The sequence below is a fragment of the Anolis carolinensis genome, chromosome 3, assembly GCF_035594765.1.
Source record: "Anolis carolinensis isolate JA03-04 chromosome 3, rAnoCar3.1.pri, whole genome shotgun sequence".
Taxonomy (NCBI): Eukaryota; Metazoa; Chordata; class Lepidosauria; order Squamata; family Dactyloidae; genus Anolis; species Anolis carolinensis.
Window position 1 is genome coordinate 276,825,303 of NC_085843.1, and position 14,123 is coordinate 276,839,425.

The window sequence follows — 14,123 nt, forward strand, 5'->3', positions numbered from 1 at the left end:
AAGAAAAGGACTGCCAAAATGTTTGCTGATTAATCGTGAGCCGATTTTTTTTACAGCGCTTAACAGCGTGCAGGAATTTTTGCTCCATGAGTAAACTTTATTTTTCATTGCCAAGAGCTACAAAAGGCTCCATTACCAGCCCTGCATGAGAAGAGTACAAAGGAGCTGTTTCTGAGGCAATTTAGGCTCATGTGTCACTTTGGTAATAACGCAAAGGGGAATAAGGGCTCGTTCCAATGAACTCGGAGGATGTTGGTGTCTGGTACCTCAGCGGGTCAAAGGATGTTTCTGAGGTAATGCACCTTTGCCTCTGTTTCCCGTCCCTTTTCACACTGGTATAGGTATTCTTCGAAATGGCGCTGGCATTTTTATACCAAAGGCTAAGAATTCACCTTCCCTAGGGTTCAAAAACTTTGCTTTGTAATCAGCTTTCCAGATGTCCAAATTTGTTCGCAACAGTTTGGGTTTGGCAATGAGAACTCCCTTTCAAACTTTAGAAACAATTGGCACTTTGTGACCAACTTTCTTTAAGTGGCAGGGTGCAGGACAAAACTAGAGGGATAGTTCCTTTTCTCGTTTTCATGCGGAAGATTTCCATGAAAAATTCAACATTTCACAGAGGAAAACCAGAATCAAGTTGGAAAAAGTTATTAATGATGAAGGACACACATGCGAGGAGAGCATGCAGCAGTTTGCTTTTGTCTGAGCTGACTGAGAATGCCAAAATCTCTCCTCTTTCTCCTACCGAGTGAATTGAGTGCAAATTACTTTTAAATTTTGAACTCAGTTTGTAACAATTGAAGTAAGCTCAGGATACAGAAAGTGAATACAAAAAATGGACATTTTAAAAGCAGTTGGAAAACTGGAGCAAAAAGAGGATCAGCTGGAAATGTCCTTGCTAAATTGGAACAGGCAAAATGTATCTGTTGATCACCATGCAAGAAAAGAACAATCAAAGCACCCCCGGTAGATGGCCATCTAGCCTCTGTTTAAAATCCTCCAAAGAAGGAGTTTCCACCACACAGAGTTCCACTGTTGAACAGCTTGCACAGTCAGGTTGCTCCGAGTCCTAATTTCAAGGGCAGCTGAAAACAAGCCCGCTCCATTTTCCTTATGACACCCTTTCACATATTTATATATGGCTATAATGTCTCCTCTCAACCTTCTCTTCTGCAGGCTAAACATACAAAGCTCTTTGAGCTGCTCCTTAGAGGGATTCATGGTCTCCAGACCTTTGATCATTTTAGTTGCCCTCCTCTGGACACCTTCCAGTTTGTAAATATCTCTTTTGAACTGTGGTGCCCACAACTGGACACAGTATTCCAAATAAAGAGGTCTAACCAAAGAAGAATAGAGGGGTACCATTACTTCCCTTGATCACATTGTTGGCTCATGTTCAACTTTGGTCTACTAAGGTCCTTTCTACTCTGCCCTATATCCCAGGATCTGATCTGTTTATCACAGATTATATGGCAGACGCATATGTTTCAGTTCAAATCAGATAATCTGGGACCATATGCTTGGATATAGGGCAGTGTAGCTCCAGCCTAAGAATCCTAGATCCATTTCACATGGCTTGTTATCGAAGCAGGTGTCACCCATCCTGTATCTGTGCATTTCATTTTTGCACCTAAGTGTACTAGTTGTCTTGCCTTTCTGTAACAACAGGCACAGATGAAAATTGGCAAGCTATGCGTTTCTTTTTAATTGGCTAAATGTGATCTGAATATACTGTACCAATCAAAATTCTGGCAGCTATATTCTGTGCTAATTAAATCTTCCAAAACATTCAATACCCCATGTAGGATGCGCTGCTGTAATCTAACCAGGAAATTAGCAGGGCTTGGAGAACTGTGGTTAGACCCTCCTTGTAGAAGAGTGCTTCCAGCTGAGAAGACTGAAATAGATTCTAAAAAGCCACTTGCCTCAAGATATCAACCATCAATCTCTAGGGTTGAATCGGGATACAGGAAACACCCCACACCCACCGCAAATCACAAATCTGCTCTTTTTAGCATTAGGACACCCTAAGTGCACCAGATCCTGCCTGATCTTGGAAGCTAAACTGGGCCAACCCTGGTTAGTACTTGGATGGGAGAACTTCAAAAAATACCAAGTGTTATAGGCTGTATTTCAGAGGAAGGAACTGACGGAACCACCTCTGAGCCTTCCTGGTCTTAGAAAAGCTTATGAAATTCATAAAAAAGGTAAAGGTTTCCCCTGACATTAAGTCCAGTTGTGTCTGACTCTGAGGGTTGGTGCTCATCTCCATTTCTAAGCCGAAGAGCCGGCGTTGTCTTTAGACATCTCCAAGGTCATGTGGCTGGCATGACTGCATGGAGCGCCATTACCTTCCCGCTGGAGCGGTACCTATTGATCTACGCACATTTGCATGTTTTTGAACTGCTAGGTTGGCAGGAGCTGGAGCTAACAGCAGACATTCATTCTGCTTCCGGGATTTGAACCTGGGACCTTTTGGTCCGCAAGTTCAGCAGCTCAGTGCTTTAACACACTGTGCCACCACCATCCTATGAAATTCATAGGATGTCCATAAATCAACAGTAACTTAACAGCACATATACACACACACAAACTCTTCACAGAACCTAGGAATCATACATTCATTTTAACTAGATTTAACTTCAGTTTACTGGATCTCATCCAACCTATTTGGCAACCAGATTGCCAATTCAGCATTTTTGTGGCCTTGCTGACAAATTCAGATGACAAGGATAAGTGACAACATTATATTCGGGCTCATGTGATCCTACAAGCTGTATGGAACGGCTGCATTATTTTGTAGAAGTAATGTGATACAGATTAAGACCCTACATCAGGGTTGGATTGTGTAACTCTCTCATGTGGAATTAGGCATGAGCTGGTCATGGAAATGAGAAAGGGAAGATGTCCATAGAGGCAGACTTTATAGATGTGTATCTTTCACTACTTATGGCAGATTTCATCATTACTTTAGTTTCCAGATCTCAGGGCTTGGGTTCTCTTCTTCAGTCCTGAGGGCAAGGAGGAAAAGCCTTAAGGTGAGAGTCCTGCCTTAAATATAGAGGAAAATAAACCTGAATTCTTCTTAGAGGCTAAGATGACTAAACTGAGGCTGTTGTATTTTGGGTGTATCATGAGAAGGTATCACTCACTAGAAAAGATAATAAGGGAGTAGACAATAGGAAGAAAGACTGCATCCTAGGTGGATAGAGTCAACAAAGCCACTCTGAGTCCCCTTCAGCAGAGATAAAGCAGGGTATAAATAAATATAACAACAACAAAAACAACAACAACAACAACAACAACAACAACAACAACAACAACAAAGAAAGTCATGAATGCCCTGAACCTGTAGGACCTGAGCAGAATTGTGGATAGGGGAACTTGAAAGTCTCTTATTCAAAGGGTCACCATAGGTTGAAGTCGATTTGATACTGCTAGCAATTAAAAACTGTTGCCTTGAATATTTAGAATATGTGTGAGTGTCTTTGCTGAAGCAGTTTAACAAACAGAACTATAAAGTATAATGTAAGCAAAATGTTTAACTCCCACTTTCTTCAATTGCTGAAGGTGCCATGTTTCATCTCTGCAAAATGAAAAAAGTGGAAGCCAAAACGTTTTGCTTATTTTATATATTTTAGCTCAGTTTATCGCATCAGTAAACATATACATGGTTAGTGATTAACTGCATCCTTCTGGGATCCAGCACAAACTTGGAAGAAGTGCTGTCAGTTTGCTTTTTAATCACACACTCGTTTTCTCTATTTATGAAAATTGGCAGTATTTTACTTGAATAACACACACACTGTGGAACTGCAGTTGATACATAATGTATCATGCTGAACAGCATCGTTGGGGCAGCCCTTTGTAACATCATCAGGCCTGTCTCATCTGACATCACACGATATCATCCCCAGGTTTTTGAGGAGGGCCTGGGATCATCCCATCCTGGCAACCCAAAAAGGTACACTTATCCAAGTTGGCCTTGTTGGGAGCTCAATTTAGCCAGAACCTCATAAAAATGTGACAGCTTTCCCCACTTCTCCAAAGAGAAATAAAAGAATCCTACCTCTGCCAGCTCAATGGTTCTGTTTCTTCTCAATGGCATCACCAGGGTTGGTGTCACCCGGTGCAGTAACTCTTGGTGTCACTCCCCTCCATTGATAAATTGTCACCTTGTTATGGTGACAATCTCCATTGAACTTGTGGGTGTAACCACCCGAGTCATGCACTCTTTGGGCACAAGGGAGGTCCCAGATTGAGCACAATCCGAAGACCTCAATGGCAGATCAGATGGAAGATAACATGGTATATGTTACAATGGCTGTGAAGGGGGAAGAAGGCTGAGACTGAGAAGCCACCGTTGTCGTGTCAACACACCAATTGTTGAGGACTGTGTGTTAATTGGCTGTGCACTGACCTCCACTCATTTAAAAAACTCTCACACAGGCATCTTCCAAGAACTTAGAAGACCATCATACTTGGATAATGAGGGATCGCCTAAGTAAATAAGCCCTGTATATACTTGAGTATAACCCTAGTTTTTCCGCCCTTTTTTTAAGACTGAAAAAGCCCCCCTCGGCTTATACTCGGGTGAGGGTCCTGGTTGGCTTATATTTGGGTCAGCTTATACTAGAGAATATTGGGGCCCCTGGTGGTGATGCAGTGTGTTAATGCGCTGAGCTGCTGAACTTGCAGACCGAAAGGTCCCAGGTTTAAATCCTGGGAGCGGAATGAGCGCCCGCTGTTAGCCCCAGCTCCTGCCAACCTAGCAGTTCGAAAACATGCAAATGTGAGTAGGTCAATAGGTACCGCTCGGGCGGGAAGGTAATGGCGCTCCATGCAGTCATGCTGGCCACCTGACCTTGGAGGTGTCTACGGACAACGCCGGCTCTTTGGCTTAGAAATGGAGATGAGCACCAACCCCCAGAGTCTGTCACGTCTGGACTTAAAGTCAGGGGAAAACCTTTACCTTTACCTTATACTCGAGAATATATGATACATTTATTATTATTCTCTATGATTATTGGTATTATTACATTTATTATTTTTCTCTATTATTGTTGCTACTATTACATTTATTTTACTCTATTTTTATTATTATTAATAATACATTTATTATTTCACTCTGATATTATTATTATTATTATTATTATTATTATTATTATATGTATTATTTTCCTCTATTTATTATAACATGTATTATTTTCCTCTATTTATTATTATTAGTATTATTATTACATGTATTTTACTCTATTACAGTAGAGTTTCACTTATCCAAGCTAAACAGGCCAGCAGAAGCTTGGATAAGCAAATATCTTGGATAATAAGGAGGGATTAAGGAAAAGCCTATTAAACATCAAATTAGGTTATGATTTTACAAATTAAGCACCAAAACATCATGTTAGACAACAAATTTGACAGAAAAAGTAGTTCAATACACAGTAATGTTATGTTGTAATTACTGTATTTATGAATTTAGCACCAAAATATCATGATATATTGAAAACATTGACTACAAAAATGGCTTGGATTATCCAGAGGCTTGGATAAGTGAGGCTTGGATAAGTGAGACTCTACTGTATTATTAAAAGGATACATAAGCACATTTACATTGAAGAAGATGAGAATAATGATTTAATCAGAGTTGGACAATCCTATCTTAAATTAGAGTTTTATGTAAATATTCAAAAACATTTAACCTACTGATGCCTCAATTAATGTATTTTATTGGTATCTGTTTTTATTTCTGAAATTTACTACTCTCGGCTTATTTTGGAGTCAATGTTTTCCCAGTTTTTTTGTGGTAAAATTAGGTGTCTCGGTTTATATTCAGGTCGGCTTATACTCGAGTATATACGGTAAGTAAGTAAGTAAGTAAGTAAGTAAGTAAGTAAGTAAGTAAGGTGTCATTCCCATGGACCTCCTCCTCCCAAAGCAGATCACACCACAATATTGTAGCTAAAATACCAGAAAGATTGACAAAATCAGAATTTATTTTTAAGTAAAATGCACAGCAAAAAAAGCATGTGCTTGTAGTGAATACAGAAAAAAAATACCAAGCATAACAGAAATTGGAGATAATGACAACTTTTGCAGTGGTTGCACCATTGCTATGGTGCTTATGCATGCATAAATCTCAGATGGGATTCCAGTCAATTTATTCATTTGTTTCACTTATAATTTGATTCTCCATCCAAAACTGATATCCAGGGAGGCTTATAGAATTTTTACATGATATAGAATACAAATTAAAACATACCAAAAGCTATGATTAAAATATAATTAAACATCAACAACATTTTGAAACTCCTATAAAAAGCAAAAAGCAGCTAAATAACAGAACAGCACATTGTTTAAAGCCTTTTCTTAAAAACAGTCCATTCTCAAATGCTGGCTGTGGGAGTCTTTGCCTGCTATCAAATGTCCAACTTGAGAGAGTGTTTTGCAGAGGTAGTGTCTCTAGCAAACAAAGATCACACAATCTCAGGGATTCATCCCTGCTTCTCAGGTTTATGGGAAGGAATCTTTAAGATATGGTCAAGATGGCAAAAATTATTATGAGGAAGATCCAAGCCAAGAGAATGCATTGGTTTGCTTTTTCCTGAACCTATTGGGAAGGCAAGATTCTGCATGTTTTTTCTCTTTCCACCTGAGGAACCGGACCTTTAGAAACTGTCTCTGGGAAATGGGAGATTTGGATGAGTGTTTCCAAAAAGTCTGAATCCCATTTCAGGCAAGTGGGGGACATTGCTTTGTCCCTTTCTCATGGATCCAATGGCTCCCTACCACATCGCAACCATCCCCTCAAGGGACTGAATGCCATGTGTCCAGCTTTCTTAATAAAATCCGTTACATTTGCTGTTGCCAAAGAAGTTTGCCAGTGAATGAATGCTTTGAACCTCTAGCCAGTGCTGAAATAAAGGCTTAAATAAAACAACTAAAATAAATTTAAAAGCAACAGCATTGTAAAATTTGGAAAGTTTACTAACATTACTCTTGGAAGTGCAGAAATAAAGAAAGAACTTACTTACTTAGGTGATCCCTCATAGCCCGAGGATGATGTGCCTTCAAGTGTAGTGTCTTGGCGATGGATACGTAGGTGGCTGTGGAGAACGATTCTTGACCTGCATGTTTTTCTGCAGTAAAGACATCAGTTTCCAGATAGAAGACAGTCCCAGTCAGGGTTGGCTTGATGTGCCTTCCTCTTGGCACGTTTCTCCCTTTCGCCCTCCATTCGTGCCTCTTTGAACTCTGCAGCACTGCTGGTCACAGCTGATCTCCAGTTAGAGTGCTCAAGGGCCAGAGCTTCCCAGTTCTCAGTGTCTATGCCACAGTTTTTAAGGTTGATTTTGAGCACCTCTTTAAATATCTTTTCCTGTCCACCAACATTATGTTTCCTGATCTGTAGTTGGGAGTATAGTAACTACTTTATGAGACGGTGATCAGGCATTTGGACAACGTGGCCAGTCCAGCAGAGTTGGTGACGTAGGGGCATCACTTCAATGCTAGTGGTCTTTGCTTTTTCCAGCATGCTGACATTTGTCTGCCTGTCTTCCCAAGATATTTACAGAATTTTTCAGAGGCAATGCTGATGGAAAGTTGAGTGGGACGTCTGTAGATAGTCCATGTTTCACAGGCATATAGCAGGGTTGGAAGGACAATAGCTTTGGTATCCTGATCCTCAAACACTCTCTGTTTCATTCGGGGAAATGCTGCACTCGCAGAGATCAGGCGGTGTTCTATTTCAGTGTCGATGTTGACTTTTGTGGAGAGGTGGCTGCCAAGGTAGTGGAAATGGTCAACATTTTCTAATGTGATATCATTAAGCTGTATTCCTGGCATTGCAGAGAGATTGACTGACGACTGCTGGAAGAGCACTTTGGTTTTCTCGATGTTCAGTGAGAGGCCGAGCTTTTTGTATGCTTCTGCAAAGGTGTTTGGAGTGGTTTGTAGATCTTCTTCTGAATGTGCACAGACTACGTTATCATCAGCATATTAGAATTCTGTAACATATGTTGTTGTGACCTTGGTTTTGGCTTTCAGTCTTCTGAGGTTAAATAGCTTGCCATCTGTCTGATAGAGGATTTCCACTCCAGTGGGAAGCTTCCCATCAACAAGATAAAGCATCATAGCAATGAAGATGGAAAATAAGATTGAGGCAATAGATTAGTAAGCAACAAATAACAGGCATCAAAGCCATAGAAGGGGATCAGTCCAAGCCCTGCTGGAAAATTCACCTTAGGTTTGCTGTAAGTCAGAAATGACTTGAAGGCAAACAGCAATAACTACAACAACAACAACAACAACAACAACAACAACTGGAACACTGAATATTGGAGAGGTGGTGAAAAGTTATTTCAGATAGCAGGTGGGTTTAGGCCTCTGGTGTTTTAGTGTGCAGGAAAACACCTTCCACCAGAAACAATGACTAAGAAAGCATTGTGTCACACGAGTGTTTTTAAAGTCGCATAAGCTAAACTTTATTTTATTAAAGGATCAGCCACGGCGATTTCCTTGACTTTATTTTAATCATGAGCCTAACAACAGACTCATGGGTAGGATCCTAAATTGCCCTCTTTGGGGTTTGCAAAACTTGGCATGTCTGCATCTGGATATATGGACAAACAATGTTCCATTTGGTCATGCATTTCCTCGGTGGGAAAAAACTGTGCATTTGCCTTCTTCAGTGGCCAATAAATTCTGCCACAAATCTCTTCGATTTACCAAAGTTATTTGTGCATGACGAAGCTGTGCAAGTTACTATTCCCCAACCCCAAACGCAGCCTTGGAAGCAGGGGAAAAGTTCAGGTTGCTAAGTGACACATGTGTGCAAGTGACCTCATTGCCTTGCTCCGGGATGGATAGTTTGATGACACCACTGAGAAGTGGCTCAGAACAGGTGGTCAGCTTCTGACCTAGAGTCCTTCGGAGGTTGTCCAGCCTTGTCTTAAAGAGAACAATGGGGTTCTATGAAGGGAAACTAAGGCTACAGACCAGGATAAAAAGTTTTTCAGTGAATTGAAAATGTTATGGATGATGCTTTATTTGCTACGGTATACATGTGTACAATTGTTGAGGAGTGCCTGGAGGCAGTTTTGCAATGGAGGATTGTGAAAAAGCTGAATATCCAGGCAAGATGGAAGTTTTCCAGATAGGGATCCCAGCTGTTAGAGGCCCACATGTGTGGATAGGTCAATATTAGTTTTGCCTTCTTTTGGGGAGACTTTTTCCAAAGCTGAAAACACAGAATGAATGAAAATTATCATCATGGTTTTGTAATCATCTTCTTAGAATCATAGAAAATTAAATCTGAAAGAGACCACTCAGTCCAACTGTATTCTTCCATGCAGGAACACTCAATGAAAGCACTCCAAAAAATGGTCATCCAGCCTCTGTGTAAAAGCCTTCAGAGAATGGGACTTCACTACACTATAAGACAGCTCTTACCATCAAGAAGTTCTTCCTAATGTTTAGGTGCAATCCCTTATTCTTTAGTTTGAATCCATTGGCTCCTCCTCAATGTGGCATCTTATCAAATATTTAAACATGTCTATCATGTCGCTTCTCGGCCTTCTTTTCTTCAAGGTAAATATCCTCTGCTTCTTCAGCCTTTCCTCAGGGTAGACTTGGGATGTAATTCTCTACCAATTTTCTTCTTCACTAACTTTCTACTTGAAGGAACCCATGGGTAATATTAGCAATTTTCTTCTTGATGTAGGAAAACCTTCAAAACTCACACAGATCTTCTGACTTGCATGACTCTCTGAGTCTCTTGAACTAACATTGGAGCCCACTTGACACCCAATATAACTTCATCTGATCCACCTGTCCCTAGTATCATATTTGTGTCTCCATCCCTCTGAATAGGTAGGATCATTTGGATGGACCTCTCAATTTTCAGAGGGACATTTTCACCATGATTTCATGGTTTCATGGTATTGGGCCCTTTCTCTGATCAGGTGCCATTTTCTTCACAGTGCCATGAGACAGTTCAGTTCTTCTTTGTCCCATATCTTAGGACTTTCCTCTTCAAATTGCAGAAACATCATGGTAGGTAAAATGGCTGGGCCACCACATTGTCTAGATCAGTGATTCTCAACCTGTGGGTCCCCAGGTGTTTTGGCCTATAACTCCCAGAAATTCCAGCCAGTTTACCAGCTGTTAGGATTTCTGGGTGTTGAAGGCCAAAACATCTTGGGACCCGTAGGTTGGTGTAGATTGAGTCTAGTGTGCCACAGTGATGACAGATTTACAAGAAGCCATCACAGGCCATCATGTGAAATGCAGGCTTCCAAACACCTTTGATACATGAATGCTCAAGTTGAACTAGAGATATGGCTAGGAAAACGGAAAATCATAATGGGCAGTGGCAGCCGGCTAGAGAAGTAAGAAAGAGCAGAAATGCCCATGTTTAAGTGTGAAAAGAGACTGCATGTGCTGCAGGCAGGGCCAGCCCAAGGAAATTTTCAAGTGTAAGCGAAACAGGATTTTGGTGCCCCCCCCCCCAAAAAAAAACCCAATCACCGAGAAATAAAAGGTAGAAGGTAGAGGTGAATAGAATGGATAAAAGAGTTTACCTTACAACCAGAAGTTTATTAACAACATTATGTTCATATAGTAACATTACATAGAATTAACGCCAATCTTGCATCTTAATAAATAAATATTTTAATAAACTTTGCAACAATTTTATTTTTTTTGTTATTTCTAGTCTACAAGTACTACACAAAGGTTTCCTGGTCATGATATCTCTTCAGAAGATTTTTCAGACTTCGGACTAGCTTCAAATCAGTTTTGTTTGGGAGAACGCAGCCCCAGGAGAATAGACACTTCCTTTCTCAGGAAGTGAACTCTTGTCCTTCAGAAGTGCCACGCCAGCGTGGACCATTGTAATGGGAGTGGCAACATAGCCAGCCTATGGCCCCTTCACTTGAGTGGATATTTTAACATCCAGTTTTCCTTAACACAAATTAACTTGAACACTTTTAAAAATTAAAACCTGATTTTTCTGACTTTCAATTTGGAAAACTCATGTACTAGGGAATCTGTGTCCATGTCATCCAACAAGCTATTTTCAATGGCCAAGGTTGATAGTCCACTCAAGCGCTCTTGACTCACAGTAGATCTTAAGTAATTTTTTATAAGTTTCAATTTTGAAAAACTCCTTTCACCGCTGACCACGGATATTGGAAGTGTTAACAGAATTCCAGACAGGAAACAATCAGGGCCAGCTAACACCTCCCAACAAAGTATTCCCATCATCAAAGTCTGGTAAATCCTCTGTTTTCTCACGGCCACAGACGGTAGAAGCACATACCATATTGCAAAGAACACCACTCTGAAAACAGGGGAATTCCAGACAGGAAACAATCAGGGCCAGCTAACACCTCCCAACAAAAAATTCACTCAGAGAGGAAACAGCCAGGCTGTAAAGCTGCAAGGCCATTACATCCTTATCATTTTTCCTAATTGCAGCATTCATACTTGCCTCTAACAGACAAAAAAAAACAATCAGAAATATTGTATATTCACAACCTTTAAGAAATAATATCCCCTGATGGCACAGCGTGTGAAAGCGCTGAGCTGCTGAAATTCTGGACCGAAAGGCCGCAGCAGGTTTGAATTGGGGGATCAGAGTGAGCCCTCACTGTTAGCCCCAGCTTCTGCCAACCCAGAAGTTCAAAAACATGCAAATTTGAGTGCATCAATAGGTACTGCTCCAGCGGGAAGGTAACGCCGCTCCATGCAGTCATCCCACATGACCTTGGAGGAGTCTACGGACAATGCTGGCTCTTTGGCTTAGAAATGGAGATGAACACCAAAACCCCGAAATAAGACATGACTGGACTTAATGTCAGGGGAAAACGTTTACCCTTTAGGGTTGTTGTATGTCTTTCGGGCTGTGTGGCCATGTTCCAGAAGTATTCTCTCCTGACATTTCACCTACATCTATGGCAAGCATCCTCAGAGGTTGTGTGGTATATTGGAAACTAAGTCAGTGAGGTTTATATATCTGTGGAAGATCCAGGGTGGGAGAAAGAACCTTTGTCTGTTGGAGGCAGGTGTTGTTGTAATTAATCACCTTGATTAGCATTTGATGGCCCTGTGGCCTCAAGGCTGGCTTCTTCCTGTCTGGGAGAATCCTTTGTTGGGAGGTGTTAGCTGTCCCTGATTGTTTCATGTCTGGAATTCCCCTGTTTTCTGAGTGTTGTTCTTTATTTACTGTTCTGATTTTAGAGTTTTTTAAAATACTGGTAGCCAGATTTTGTTCATTTTCATGGTTTCCTTCTTTCTGTTGAAATTGTCCACATTGCAGACATGAATCAATCAGGGCCAGCTAACAACTCCCAACAAAGGATTCCTCCAGGGAGGAATCAGCCAGGCCTTGAAGCGCAAGGCTTTTCAATGCTAATCAAAGTGATTAGTTGCAACATTCGCACTTGCCTCCAACAGACAAGAGTTCCTTCTCCCACCCTGGAACTTCCACAGATATATAAATCCCACTTGCCTAGTTTCCAACAGACCTCACACTTCTGAGGATGCCTGCCATAGATGTGGGTGTTTCATATATTGCATTGCTTTAGTTTTGAATAGACCTCACAACAGTTGAAGATTTTTTGTGTGTCAGGAGTGACTTGAGAAACTGCAAATCCTTTCTGGTATGAGGGAATTAGTAGTCTGCGAGAATGTGGCACAGGGGACGCCCAGATGTTTTGATGTTTTTACCATCCGTGTGGGAGGCTTCTCTCATGTCCCCATTTGGAGCTGGAGCTGATAAAGGGAGCTCATCCATGCTCTCCTCGGGTTGGATTCAAACAGGCAACCTTCAAGTCAGAAACCGAACCATTAGCAACCCATCAGTCCTGCCGGCACAAGGGTTTAACCCACTGCGCCAACAGGGGTCTCCCTGCCGTAGATGTGGGCGAAACGTCAGGAGATAATGCTTCTGGAGCATGGCCATACAGCCCAGAAGACTCAGTGCAACCCAGATCCTGGGAGAAGTTTGCCGTCCTCTGAAAGGCAGCACTGTCTAAAGCTATGTCCCTTTAATGAGGGGGGTCCAAAGCCGCCTCGGGTTCTAGGTGGAGCAAGGGTCCAAACGAGCTCCTCTCCCTCCTCCCTCCCTCCCCGTACCTTTCGAAAGAGGCGCCCAAAAACCCAGGGAGGGCCCCGCCCCCCTCAAAACCCCCAAAACATCCCAGCCGAACAGTGGCGAGAAGGGACAGCAGCATTCAAGGAAGCCCTGAGCTGAGAGAAAAGCTTGACAGAGAGCCTCCCTTCTTCCTCAGATTCACCTTTGCCGGCGGAGGAACTTTGCCCCTTGAACGGCTTCATGGTCCCCTCAGAGGGGCTGAGAGAGGCGGCCCCTTCTTCCTCAGCCTCAGTGTGGGAGCCTTTCTCCCTCCATTGGGCACCGCCGCTCGGACACTGAGGAGAAGCGAGGGAGGGAGGGAGGAGCGGAGCGCGCGCGGGGGTAGGTGGGCGTGGCTTTGCTCCCACGAGCCCCTTTCTGGAGGGCGGGGCAGGGCAGGCGCTTCCTCCTGGCAAAGACTGCTGAGGGCGCCAGGTGCGCGTGCAGGCTCTTCTCCCCGTAACGGTCGCCAGGTCGCTCTCGGTTTTTGGGCCTCCAAGTTGGAGCCCTCGCCCCTCAAGAGCCATGTCGCCCTAAATGGCTGGGCGCATGCCTGCGTCCAGCAACTTCAGCGCTTTGGCGCGGAGCAGCGGCGCGGCGGCAGCGGTGGTGCTACGGGGCGCTGTCGAGGCGTCGACAGCGCCCCCTAGCGTGTGCGCCCGAGGCCGCAGCTTAACCGGCCTCATACATTAAACCGGCCCTGGCTGCAGGACACACATAACTTGTTTAGCCACCCATTAGAAATCTGCACTCCTTCTCCACCCCCAGTCTGCAGCATTATTTACAAGAAGAAAACAAGAAATAACTTTTAAATCCAGCCAAGACAAACTTTTCTGTCTGGCAAAAGAAATTATTAATAACCTCATAACCCTAAGAGCCTAATTTATCATTCTTGCCAAGCCTGTTTACTAGTTTCAAAATAGGCTGAGTGTTCTGTACACATCACAAACACTCTTTAAAACCATTTGTAAAAATGTTCTTGAAATAG